Below are 13,663 nucleotides of genomic sequence, written 5' to 3' on the forward strand. Positions count from 1 at the left end.
TCTACGCAGGACTCTTCCTATTTTACTGGAAATCGCGCCACAAAAAGGGAGAACCGCAATCGGTGTTTCATCCTGTGAGTGTGGAGCATTTTCACGTTTCCTTTTTTTTGGACAACGCTGCCTTTATATCGCGTGCACCATAGTCGTTCTTTCGGAACACGTACTTCAGATGGTAAATCTCGGACCTCAACTGGTCCTCGTCAGAAACAGTTTTTGGTCTATACGGGGTGATACAAAAAGGTACGGCCAAACTTTCAGGAAACATTCCTCACACACAAAGAAACAAAAGATGTTATGTGGACATGTGTCCGGAAAGGATACATGCATCCACCCTCCGTCGCATGGAATCCCTGATGCGCTGATGCAGCCCTGGAGAATGGCGTATTGTATCACAGCCGCCCACAATACGAGCACGAAGAGTCTCTACATTTGGTACCGGGGTTGCGTAGACAAGAGCTTTCAAATGCCCCCATAAATGAAAGTCAAGAGGGTTGAGGTCAGGAGAGCGTGGAGGTCATGGAATTGGTCCGCCTCTACCAATCCATCGGTCACCGAATCTGTTGTTGAGAAGCATACGAACACTTCGACTGAAATATGCAGGAGCTCCATCGTGCATGAACCACATGTTGTGTCGTACTTGTAAAGGCACATGTTCTAGCAGCACAGGTAGAGTATCCCGTATGAAATCATGATAACGTGCTCCATTGAGCGTAGGTGGAAGAACATGGGGCCCAATCAAGACATCACCAACAATGCCTGCCCAAACGTTCTCAGAAAATCTGTGTTGATGACGTGATTGCACAATTGCGTGCGGATTCTCGTCAGTTCACACATGTTGATTGTGAAAATTTACAATTTGATCACGTTGGAATGAAGCATCATCCGTAAAGAGAACATTTGCACTGAAATAAGGATTGACACATTGTTGGATGAACCATTCGCAGAAGTGTACCCGTGGAGGCCAATCAGCTGCTGATAGTGCCTGCACACGCTGTACATGGTACGGAAACAACTGGTTCTCCCGTAGCACTCTCCATACAGTGACGTGGTCAACGTTACCTTGTACAGCAGCAACTTCTCTGACGCTGACATTATGGTTATCGTCAACTGCACGAAGAATTGCCTCGTCCATTGCAGGTGTCCTTGTCGTTCTAGGTCTTCCCCAGTCGTGAGTCATAGGCTGGAATGTTCCGTGCTCCCTAAGACGCCGATCAATTGCTTCGAACGTCTTCCTGTCGGGACACCTTCGTTCTGGAAATCTGTCTCGATACAAACGTACCGCGCCACGGCTATTGCCCCGTGCTAATCCATACATCAAATGGGCATCTTCGTGATGAAAACTAACCTGTTGATGCTACGTACTGGTGTGCTTGATGCTAGTACTGTAGAGCAATGAGTCGCATGTCAACACAAGCACCGAAGTCAACATTACCTTCCTTCAATTGGGCCAACTGGCGGTGAATCGAGGAAGTACAGTACATACTGACGAAACTAAAATGAGCTCTAACATGGAAATTAAGCGTTTCCAGACACACGTCCACATAACATCTTTTATTTGTGTGTGAGGAATGTTTCCTGAAAGTTTGGCCGTACCTTTTTGTAACACCCTGTATACCAACGTGTTCGAAACGGCTCTCTTCTGAGCAGGATGATGGAAACTCCGTGCATTCGGGTATAAATCGGTATGCGTCGGCTTACGGTATACAGTCAGCTCCTGACGATGACGATGGAGGTAATCGTCGAAAGCTCGAGATTTTATCCAGGACTGACGCGGCAAGAATACCGAGAATGTTTTACATACTTAAAAGCGTGTTGGTCCGCCTCTGAAACGCAATTCAGCAGTGGTTCTGCGTGCCATAGATTCGACAAGTACTTAACAGGTGTCCAGAGGTTTTCGGCAGCAAATGCCGACGCACCGGTCACACACTTACGGGCGGTTGGTTTGTGAGCGCGGAGCTGGCGCCCGATAAGCCTCCCAGCTGGGTTTCATCGGATTCAGATCAGCCGAATCTGATGACCAAGAGGTCAACGTAAGTTGACCATCGTGCTCCTCAAACCATTGCAGTACGATTCTGGCGTTGTGACACGGACTGTTATCCTGCTGGGAGATGCCATCGCTGCTGAGGAAGACATCAAGCAGAAGGGGTCACAGGTGTTCCCCAGTAACGTTGACGCATTTCACTGCTGTTGTGGTGCCTTCGATTGCTACGGCAGGTCCCATAGAAGCCCAGGTGAATGTCTCCCCCACAACACAGTTCTGGTCCCACCGGCCTGCGGCAGTGGCGCGCTGCGTTTCTCGAGCAGCCGCTCGCCTGGATCACGGCGTTTCTGGACACGACCATCGACCTGCTAGAACAGTGAACGGGACTCATCCGACCAGCTGACACGAATGCATTGAGCCGCAGTCCAGTCTCTCTGATCCCGTGCGCCTACAGTCGTAATTTCTGACGCTGGGGCAGCATGGGAACACGTATGGATCCTCCACTGCGGAACACGGTGTTCAACGCTTTGCGATGAACGGCGGGATGCGAAACACTTGTGCCTGCGCCGGCACTGTGCTTTGTCGTCAGATCTGCCACAGATCGCTGCCTATCCTGCTTTACAGAACGGACAAGCCTCCCTTCCCTGTGTTCTGTTATGAGGTTTGGTCGTCCAACTTCTTGTCGCCTACTCGTGGTTTCATTGTCCTTCAGCCATTTTCCACAGACGCTCACGACAGTAGCACGCCAACAGTTGACCATCTTCACCGTTTTTAAAACCATGGGACTTAACATCTCAGGTCATCAGTCCGTAGAACTTAGAACTACTTAAACCTAACCAACCTAAGGACACCACACACATCCATGCCCGAGGCAGGATTCCAACCTGCGACCGTAGCGGTCTCGCGGTCCCAGACTGAAGCGCCTAGAACCGTTCGGCCACCAGGGGCCGGCTCTTCACCGTTTCCGAGACGTTCGCTCCCAGGCACTGAGCCATAACAATCTGGTTTTTGTCGAAGTCGCTTAAGTCGGCGGATTTCCGCATTTGCGCCATTTATCGCCGCTAGAATGATTCCCCATTCGTCTCTTTTCTGCTCACATTCTTCTCTTACCGCGTGACGTGCACTCAGCACTACCAGCAGCATATAACCTCGCGCTCGGCATTGGTTAGTCTTTTGTTTGCCGCCTGGAAGGCGGCGCGTTGGTCTGCTCCTGAAATCTGTAACATAGGCCGAATGTAGGAAGCGAGAGGGAGCAGGTGGGGTAAAGCTTTCGGCACTGCAAGTAAAGTAAAACTGGTTTTACTATAGTCCAAAACAAAGTACACAACTGATTACGTAACTTCGTACAGATGAGCACGAAGGTGCGACGTCTTTAGAGCCGTCGTAACTGATACAAGTCTCTATAGCAAGCTAAGCTGAAGCGACGTTTCCCGGCCGTCTGCTCTTGATCAACTGGGCAGAAAGTAGAGCGGCGCTCGTCGAGCTAGACAGCGTCGGCTAGAGAGCGCTGTGGTCGGCGTAGTTTGTCCGCTCTCGTAGTGCCAACCTAGAGCGTGCACCTGCGCTGTGGCATCGAAACTATCGATACCACAGTCAGTATTTAAATTTTAGTTTTAAATGTAAATATAAAATGGCTTTAAATAGGGGTGCTTAATTATAAAATGCAAAATACGTACTTTCAGAATACCTTTATTCAAATAAAATACCTCTGGGTACTGAAATTTTATATGCCATTTATTTCAATGATTGTAAGACTAATAACACAAGCCAACGATGGAAAAACTATTTTGCTGAAAATACCTTATTCTTATGTTTTTAGGGTGGGAAATCCAAATATGGTACTTAAAAAACTGTATCACCCACCATTTCTTCACATCTAACAGTTAAATTTATTAAATTAAGCGACTTTTTAAAGAATTTAATAGCTTTTATACAGTTAAAATAATTTAAAAACGAGGCTAATAAATGTAGATGACGTTAGTAGCACTGCTGAAAAAAATTTGCTGGCAAAAAAGGTCGATTCTATTTTTGTGTTAACAGAAGGTGTTTTGAAACTTCCTGGCAGATTAAAACTGTGTGCCGGACCGAGACTCGAACTCGGGACCTTTGCCTTTCGCGGGAAAGTGCTCCACCATCTGAGCTACCCAAGCACGACTCAAGACCTGTCCTCACAGCTTCAGTTCCGCAGTACCTCGTCTCCTCTCTCCGTGTTTTGTTTACTGTCAACCTAACCTCACTTTCCCGTTTCCTGTACATGTGCTCAGTACAATGTGTAATTGTGGCTGTAGAAACTCTGCTGACAGTTCTTGCTACATTTGTGGTGAATTTCTGATTAAAAAACACCAGACAAACGTTACAGATTTTGTGAAATGGCTTATCATACTTTGGATGTAAACTTGGTGATCAAGAAAAAACTTGGGCGCTCCATAAGGTATGTCACGTGTGTGTTGAAGATCTGAGAAAATGGTCCAAAAACGAGAAAAAGCCTTTAAATTTACTGTTGCTATGATATGGAGGGAACCAAGAAATCATTCGGATGATTGCTGCTTTTTCAGTGTTGATATTACTGGTCATAATTCGAAAAACAAGAAGGTAATAAGCAACCCTAACCTTCCGTCCGCCATCCGCCCAGTAGGGTATGGTGTAGAATTACCGGTTCCGGAACCACCAGATGATTTAAATTCTATTCCAACAGAAGTATTTTCTAATCTACAATCTGATTCAGATGAACCAGATGATGATGAATTCCATTGTAATACAGAAAGTTCAGAGCCCAAATTGTTTACTCAGACGGAGCTTAACGATTTGGTTGGGGATCTGGGCTTAACGAAAGAAAAAGCTGAATTGGTTGGCTCTAGATTAAAATAAAAGAACTTTTTGGCAGTTGGAACCAGCATATACACGTATAGGAACAGAAAGCATCAATTTTCCAAGTTTTTTCGACAAGAAGGTGATTTAGTGTTGTACTGCTCAGACATTCCCAGTCTGATGAATGAGTTTGGCATTGAATGTTAGTGAGGAGCAAGGAGAGCGTTTTCACCAGGACATTAAAGTGATGGAAAAACGCTAGCGAGGCCGCTGGAATACCAACATTTTGGGGACTACTGTTGGTCACTCCATCGAGAAGTTCAGCAAGCGACTCATCCTAGAAAAGGCTACACAAGAAGCTTCAAAGAAAAAAAAAAGAGAAAGAAAATACAAACCAATTCCAGCTGACAAGTGAAACCTATGTTAACACATATCATTGTTTGAAGTAGCTTACTGTAAATACAGACCATGCTTATGTTGTAACAAAGCGTTTCATTAATTTCCCCGTTTACCTTATAACACAGGATTTTTATCCTATATAATAAAAAGCGTATTCCTCGAAAACTATGGGTGATACAAAAAAACTAAGGCCAGATTGGATTCAGCTCATAAAAATCCATAAAGATCAGCTATCAAAGTAAAAAAGTTTTTTTTAAAAAAAATTTTCGTTGGGATGTGTAATTGTTCAAATATTTCATCTTTCATGTTCCGCTTATGTGGCTTCATTGTTATTCCACCTAAGGAAAGTAGTCGTACAAAAGGAGCATAACTTGGTAAACAAGTGTTGTATTTAAGGGGAAAATAATTCAGTTGGTTATCTGTTCAAGGAACCGAAACTATTGTCATTATTTTTTAAATACTGTAGTGTGCCTAGATAACTATCAATGGCTACAAACATATAATAAGATTCAACCTTTTTTACGGAATGTTACAAGTTCTTCCCATTTTCTTCCTCTTCTTTCATCTTCTACACTACGGAAATAAAAAGTTCTTTAACGTATTCTCTGCTAACCTTCGGTAACCATTTCAAATAGAAAAAGAGGATAAACTATGCGTGGTACTAAGTCATCCTTTACAATAGAATAGAACGGAATCTCTCAAAACACCTATTAAGACTCTCTTTAATAACTTCTGTCAGCACACCACAGTACGTAGGTTTGCCCATTTGAAACCGCTTAGCATTCTTTGGATTTTCATTAGTTCTTGGAGAAGACATCCGTAGTAGGTATCTTCGTCCCCTTCTATACTTGTGATGCCATCAACAAAAGGTTTTGAACAGCACATGCATTCACTGAGAAATTGTATTTCATTTTCTTTGGAGAAGGCTGCTAATCCGAGTTTCCTTAAAGCTTCATTTAAAGTATCCATCACAGGAAGTAGATCTTGAATAGAATTGTAGTATGAATGTGTTTTTTTTTCAGCAAAATTTACATACATACGTACATGCATGAGAACGTAATTTGAAAAATACAACATTTGTAAATTGTTTAGCCATGTATTGTATTTTCTTATGCTGGTTAACAAAATTTATGGTGGATAATGGTCTTTGACCGAAACCAGTCGCACAAAGAAAATATGGTAACAGCGGTTTCAGGTGTTACATGTTGTCGTCACAAAATTAATAAAAGCTGTGCAACACAATCGGAAACCAAATTTGAAAAAGATTCTAACAGTTTAGCGGACCTCTTGCCCCTGAACATGAATTACACAGCTGAGGACCCAGCACAAACATCTGCCATGTGAAAATGCACCAATACAAAATCAATTTCTGGCAATAGTTACGCTCACCTCTTTTAGTTACAAATATCGCAGAGAATTTGTTACAGTCATTTTTAACAAATGTCGTTTTATAAACACGTGACTTATTTTATAAGCTCTTCTGCCTATTACTCATTTCAACACCACCACCATTGCCAAAACTGCAAAGTCAACTGAAATGGCACTGGGACAGCATGATAAGCCGTTTCTCACGACAGTTTGATCTTTCCGTATAAAAATGTTCCCACCGGAACAAACTAATACAGGATAATCCAAGGACTAGACTAAATCATCATACGTTGATGGGGGGAAGTTAACTGATAGCAGATTGTATACGTATTTTTCCTTATATGGAAAAGCCATGGAGGTCTTTGAAACAGCTTGACGGAATATGTTTTTCAGTTTTGGCTGAGCCTTAGTAATTTTCGAGTATCTACCGTTCCATTTAATAACTGTCATGGATAATACACAAATGGAAAAAACTAGTAGTACCTCTGACGATATAAGGCATAGAAATAATTGAAATTTCTTCAATTTTTATGAGGAAAGAAGCACAGTTTTGCACAGTTTCAGTGTACTGTTTCATTGAATTTCAGCTTGGAACTTATTATGCGGTGAATTTTGATATTAGTTCTCCAGTGTGCTCCTTATATTCGATCTCGTCCTTGTGCATCTACGAGAAACAAAATCAGCTTGCTAGTGTGGATATTGGACACTTAAATACAAATATGACCCATATGAAGTCTAAGATGTTCTTTTCAGTTGAACGCAGACTCCTAAAGGTGTTGTCCTTATTTACATTTTATGTTACGTGATACTGTTGTATGCCATAGGCCGATATACGCGACCTACATTAATAATTGTTTTTATGAAGCTATTAAAGAAGAGGACGAAAATCAACTGTCAATAGTCAATTAGATTCAAAATTAAAACGTACCGTTGAGTTACAGTTACGGTACCCCTTACGAAATATAAAATTAACTTAACGAAAACACACATTAACAATCTGTTTGAAAATCTATAATCCCATACTAATGCAACAAAACTCAGAAAATGAAGCGTTTTAGACAAAGATGGATCTGCTTAATAAAAATCTTGTAGTCTGCATACGCAGCTAGTATAGTGCCTCTCGCCTCTAATATTTTATCATACTGCTCAACATTTTTACCCAATATTTAGCCAATAGTCTCACCAAGAGAAAATCAGAAGGCGCATCCCATTGCAGCAAGAAATTAAGTCTCAAGTAAGAAAGAAACAACGCATATACAATTTAAAATAAATTTTACAGTGCAGATATATTTACCAGCGAAATTATAGACGCAAAGTTTATATAGAAAATATGCAAAAGTCATCTCTATAGGAAAAAAGAAAGAGCAGAGAAGCTTATATAAATTTATACACTGAACTAATATTAAACGCTGTAACGGGACATCCTCCTCAAGCATTACTTTTCCTCAACAGAAGTTGTCGATACCAGTATTATTTTTCGAATTTTGGGACAGGTCAGTATTATCTCAGTTGCTTTTCTGCAAACTTTCATATGATTTTATACACAATGTATTTCAAGTTGAAATATGTGAAAAGGAATTACTTTATACAATATTTCAGTTTCGATGTTACAATCCATAAGTACTAGTTCTGAATGTACAGTTAAAATTATTTTTATAGCAACATTTGAAATTACGAATTATTTGTACACTTAAAATTTCTATTATTAATTACGCAAGCCGGTACTGTTTACTATGTTTATTTATGGATTTATTTATGAAATAATAATCGAAATTCATAACGTAACGAAAACTAGTAGGAATTCATTTGTTAAGGAAAATTGTAAACACTTTGGAATATGGTTGTTTCCCCAGAGTGTGAGAGTCGTAAGCTCGACTCTAATGTGATCAGTCGGTTTTTTGTAAATAGGTGGGAACAACTAATTCGACTGTATTAATGTGAAAAATCAAAATACTCGAATAAAACGTTCTCGGTTTTCCAGCCGCGTCAGTTCGAATAAAATCCTAGAGCTTTCGATGGCCCACTCCGCCATCGTCGTCAGGAGTTCACTGACTGGACAATCAAAATTGTGTATGATATACTAAAGTGTGACAAAATCAGTGGAAACTATATTTACGTAACACATTTTGCAACAACAATCTTTCAATGCATTTAGTTCAGCCCAACCGTGAGGACCTAAGGTTAGATTTTCAGTTTCAAGAATCAGACCCGTAGACAGGAATAACTGGAGCCATATCAACATGACAAAATAAGCAAACTTGAAAGTTTATTGCAATCTTCGCACTGCTCAAATCTTCTTAAAATACTTTGCCTATTAATTACTTGGACTGGGCGTTGTTTAATGTGGGCAATAGACGGCAGGAGGAAGGAGGGGGGAGATTACAACGTCGAAGTACAACAATAAAGCTACTTGCGTTTGCTATCGACGCAGTACACTGCGCGCTCGTTTAGACTAACTTCTGACGGAAATTTCCCAGGTGATTATAAATCACAAGCTATGAAATGCACGTTATTAACGAGGTTTTATTATTGCATTACATTTCCCAGTCTTGGGCAAGGTGTACACAATATATTGTCACGTTTTGAAACAACTACATCCTGAACTGCCGTCCAGGGGATAAGCAGGAGGAAAACCATTAATATAGCGTGACGTTTCATTTGCCGTCACATCGGCGTGCGCCTGGGCGCCTGCAATAAAGTTCAGCGTCCCGGCAGCGGAAATAAATTTCTCGCAGCAGTGGCTCCCCGGTGGTAGCAGCGGCGGCTTATTACGTGACGGTCTCTCGCGCCATTGACTCCGGGGACCACTTGTCTCCGATCAGACGCCACGCGCCCCACCCCACCCCGCCGCGCCGGTATTCTGCGTGGGACTGTAAGGAATCCGGCGGCACACGTGTGAAGCTAACGGCTGCCAGTGGGCGCGTTCGTACGAACGGATCCAGTGTAGCAGGTCTTCCTACTGAACGTAGAATCCGAAATGACCGACACATTTTGATGGTCAGGTATCTATCAATCATCCTTTACGATGTAAACTAGACTACTGGCCATTAAAATTGCTACACCACGAAGATGACGTGCTACAGACGCGAAATTTAACCGACTGGAAGAAGATGCTGTGATATGCAAATGATTAGCTTTTCAGGGCATTCACACAAGGTTGGCGCCGGTGGCGATACCTACAACGTGCTGACGTGACGAAAGTTTCCAACCGATTCCTCATACACAAACAGCAGTTGACCGGCGTTGCCTGGTGAAACGTTGTTGTGATGCCTGGTGTAAGGAGGAGAAATGCCTACCATCACGTTTCCGACTTTGATAAAGGTCGGATTGTAGCCTATCACTTGCGACTTATCGTATCGCGACATTGCTGCTCGCGTTGGTCGAGATCCAATGACTGTTAGCAGAATATGGAATCGGTGGGTTCAGGAGGGTAATACGGAACGCCGTGCTGGATCCCAACGGCCTCGTATCAATAGCAGTCGAGATGACAGGCATCTTATCCGCATGCCTGTAACGGATCGTGCAGCCACGTCTCGATCCCTGAGTCAACAGATGGGGACGTTTCCAAGACAACAACCATCTGCACGAACAGTTTGACGACGTTTGCAGCAGCATGGACTATCAGTTCGGAGACCGTTGCTGCGGTTACCCTTGACGCTGCATCACAGACAGGAGTGCCTGCGATGGTGTACTCAACGACGAACCTGCGTGCACGAGTGGCAAAACGTCATTTTTTCGGATGAATCCAGGTTCTGTTTACAGCATCATGATGGTCGCATCCGTATTTGGCGACATCGCGGTGAACGCACATTGGAAGCGTGTATTCGTCATCGCCATACTGGCGTATCACCCGGCGTGATGGTATGGGGTGCCATTGGTTACACGTCTCGGTCACCTCTTGCTCGCATTGACGGCACTTTGAACGGTGGACGTTACATTTCAGATGTGTTACGACCCGTGACTCTACCCTTCATTCGATCCCTGCGAAACCCTACATTTCAGCAGGATAATGCACGACAGCATGTCGCAGGTCGACTGCTGACCTGACCAGCACATTCTCCAGATTGCTCACCAACTGAAAACGTCTGGTCAATGGTGGCCGAGCAACTGGCTCTTCACAATACTCTAGGCACTACTGTTGATGTACTGCGGTATCGTGTTGAAGCTGCATGGGCAGCTGTACCTGTACACGCCATCCAAGCTCTGTTTGACTCAATGGCCAGGCGTATCAAGGCCGTTATTACGGCCAGAGGGGGTTGTTCTCGGTACAGATTTCTCAGGATCTATTCACCCAAATTGCGTGAAAATGTAATCACATGTCAGTTCTAGTATAATATATTTGTCCAATGAATACCCGTTTATCATCTGCATTTCTTCTTGATGTAGCAATTTTAATGGCCAGTGGTGTACGTCGATTGCTAAATCTGGTTCAAATGGCTCTGAGCACTATGGGACTCAACTGCAGTGGTCATCAGTCCCCTAGAACTTAGAACTACTTAAACCTAACTAACCTAAGGACATCACACACATCCATGCCCGAGGCAGGATTCGAACCTGCGACCGTAGCGGTCGCGCGGTTCCAGACTGTTGCGCCTAGAACCGCTCGGCCACCCCGGCCGGCCGCTAAATCTGATGCAAGCTAAGTCATACTGGAGGAAGAAACCCAAACCACTACTACCAATATACTCTGAGGTCACAAAAGCCATGGGGTGGCGATATGCACATATACAGATGGTGGTAGTATTACGTATACAAGGTATATAAAAGGGCAGCGCACTCGCGGAGCCGTCATTTGTACTTGGGTGATTTGGGTGATGCTTGTGAAAAGGTTTCCGAACAGATTATGGCAGCACGATGGGAATTAACACACTTTGAACCCGTAGTAGTAGTTGGAGCTAGTCGCATGGGACATTCCATTTCAGAAATCGTTGTGGAATTCAATATTCCGAGGGCCACTGTGCTGAGAGAGGGTCGAAAATACCAAATTTCAGGCATTGCCTCTCACCACGCATAACGCAGTGGCCGACGGCCTTCACTTAACGACCGAGAGCAGCGGCGTTTGCGTAGAGTTTACAGTGCTAACAGACAAGAAGCACTGCGTGAAACAACCGCCGAAATCAATGTGGGACGCACGACGAACGTATCCGCTAAGACAGTGCGACGAAACTTTGCGTTAATGGGCTGTGGCAGCGGACGACCGATGCGAATGTCTTTGCTAACAGCGCGACATCGCCTGCAGGCTGGATAACCTTGGCTTGTTCAGATGAATCCTGATTTCAGTTGGTAAGAGCTGATGGTAGGGTTGGAGTGTGGTGCAGAGCTCACGAAGCCATGGATCCAAGTTGACAACAAGGCATTGTGCAAGCTGGTGGCGGCTGTGTTTACATGGAAACAGCTGGGTGCTTTGGTCCAACTGAATCGATCATTGACTCGAAGTGGTTGTTTTCGGCTACTTGAAGACCATTTGAAAGCTATTCATGGACTACATGTTCCCAAACAACGATGTCTTGTCATCGGGCCACAGCTATCAGGGCCCATGGCAGAGCCTGTGCCTACTGGGCAACAGGACACATGCTGAACCGAGGTGACTGAAATGCTAGTCATTTCTGCAGAACATACTAATGTTTATGCACTGTGAATATTGTAAGTAGCGTGAATAAAAGGACGCTATGTGCAAGAAGCATGAAGCGCCCTTTGAATGTATCCTGATAGCTAAAAGAGCCACGCGCACTTAGAATAAGAAAATGCTACTTGACACTGAAATCAATATAAAAGATAGGGTCGCCACCAACTCTAGCCACACGACAAAGAAGAAGTAGCACTGAGTCGGAAAATTACTTAATTTATTAATAAGAAAAACTCACAAAAGAACATTCATTGTAAAGTCATTGATAGAGAATGGGATGTAGTTATTAATATGATCCAGGCATTCTTCCCGTGAATCAAATATTGAGTAAAGTAAATAGGTCGTGAACACCATGCGTAAGTGCAGACTGCAGCAAGATTCGTGAAAACACGATCTATTCCAGAGCATTTGTTTCAGATAAAAAAAGGGACACTAATCACTACACCTGTGCACATGGAAACGCTATAGGTGGGCCAACAAGGAAACTTACAAGGTAAATGGCGAAGGTAACGGCGACGTAACATCGGTACACAAGATAAGATTGAAGGCAAAATTATTTATTCCTTAAAACATTGATGTAGTGCATCTATAGACTGCTGTTGCATGCTATGTACAATTGCTTGTGAAATACTACACGTTTCATAACAGACTCGCGTGCCCACTCGGTCCGCGGAGACAATTTCTATGGACCGTGGCCAAATTTTAATCACATGAGAAAATTCACAAATACACAAAAATTACCAAGATCCGGAAAAGATTAGAAGCATACACACGCAGTTGTAGGCACATAAACATTCACACTGAACCGAGGGCACTTCAACATATGCAACTCCTTTGTGCTGTGTTCCTCTCACGGATCAAAGTCAAGACTGCATTGGGAATCAAACTGAAAGTCTACAAAAGCCTTGCATTCCCTGCTGCAACCCAGCAAGTAAATCTTTATAAGACGAAATTCGAGACCAAAAGCTAAAAGCTCCCCTCTCTATGTGACAACGCGCCACGCGGTCAGTCCAACTCACCCTTCTTCAACTGGAGCACAGCTGTGTACGCTTCCCGTACCGGCGGCAGACTGCCTCCCGCTTCTCCAGCCTCTTCCACGCTCCGCGTGGACCGGAAAACCCCAGGACGCCATTTCCGCCACCAACCTAACGCAGGTGGATTTCTCACAAGTAGCGGAAACCTCTTTGCCGATTTGACCACTACGAGAGTTGGCAATGAAAGGTGGCTACAGGACCCTTTCAATATGAACGTCTGATGTCTAGTCGTTCAAGGTGTTCTGTTTTTTTCTGAACATGAGTGTATAATTGATATGTATATTTTAAATTTCCAAAATAACACTGAAAAACGGAGAAATAAGATAAAAATAAGGAACTAATATCAAAACGGGGGAAAAATTGTACAAAAATTGACGAAAAACTACCGAAAACTACCAAAAACATTAAACGAATTTTTCTTGTTCCTAGTAATTAATGTTGATGAAT

General features: G+C 43.3%; 1 protein-coding gene across 1 annotated transcript in view; it reads left to right on the forward strand.

Moving 5' to 3' along the window:
* The window catches only part of LOC124776104 (kinesin-like protein KIF13A), a 330,901-nt gene that overhangs the window by 96,079 nt on the left and 221,159 nt on the right, over positions 1–13,663 (forward strand). The gene's annotated exons all lie outside the window — the stretch shown is intronic.

The sequence above is a fragment of the Schistocerca piceifrons genome, chromosome 2 (genome assembly GCF_021461385.2).
Source record: "Schistocerca piceifrons isolate TAMUIC-IGC-003096 chromosome 2, iqSchPice1.1, whole genome shotgun sequence".
NCBI lineage: Eukaryota > Metazoa > Arthropoda > Insecta > Orthoptera > Acrididae > Schistocerca > Schistocerca piceifrons.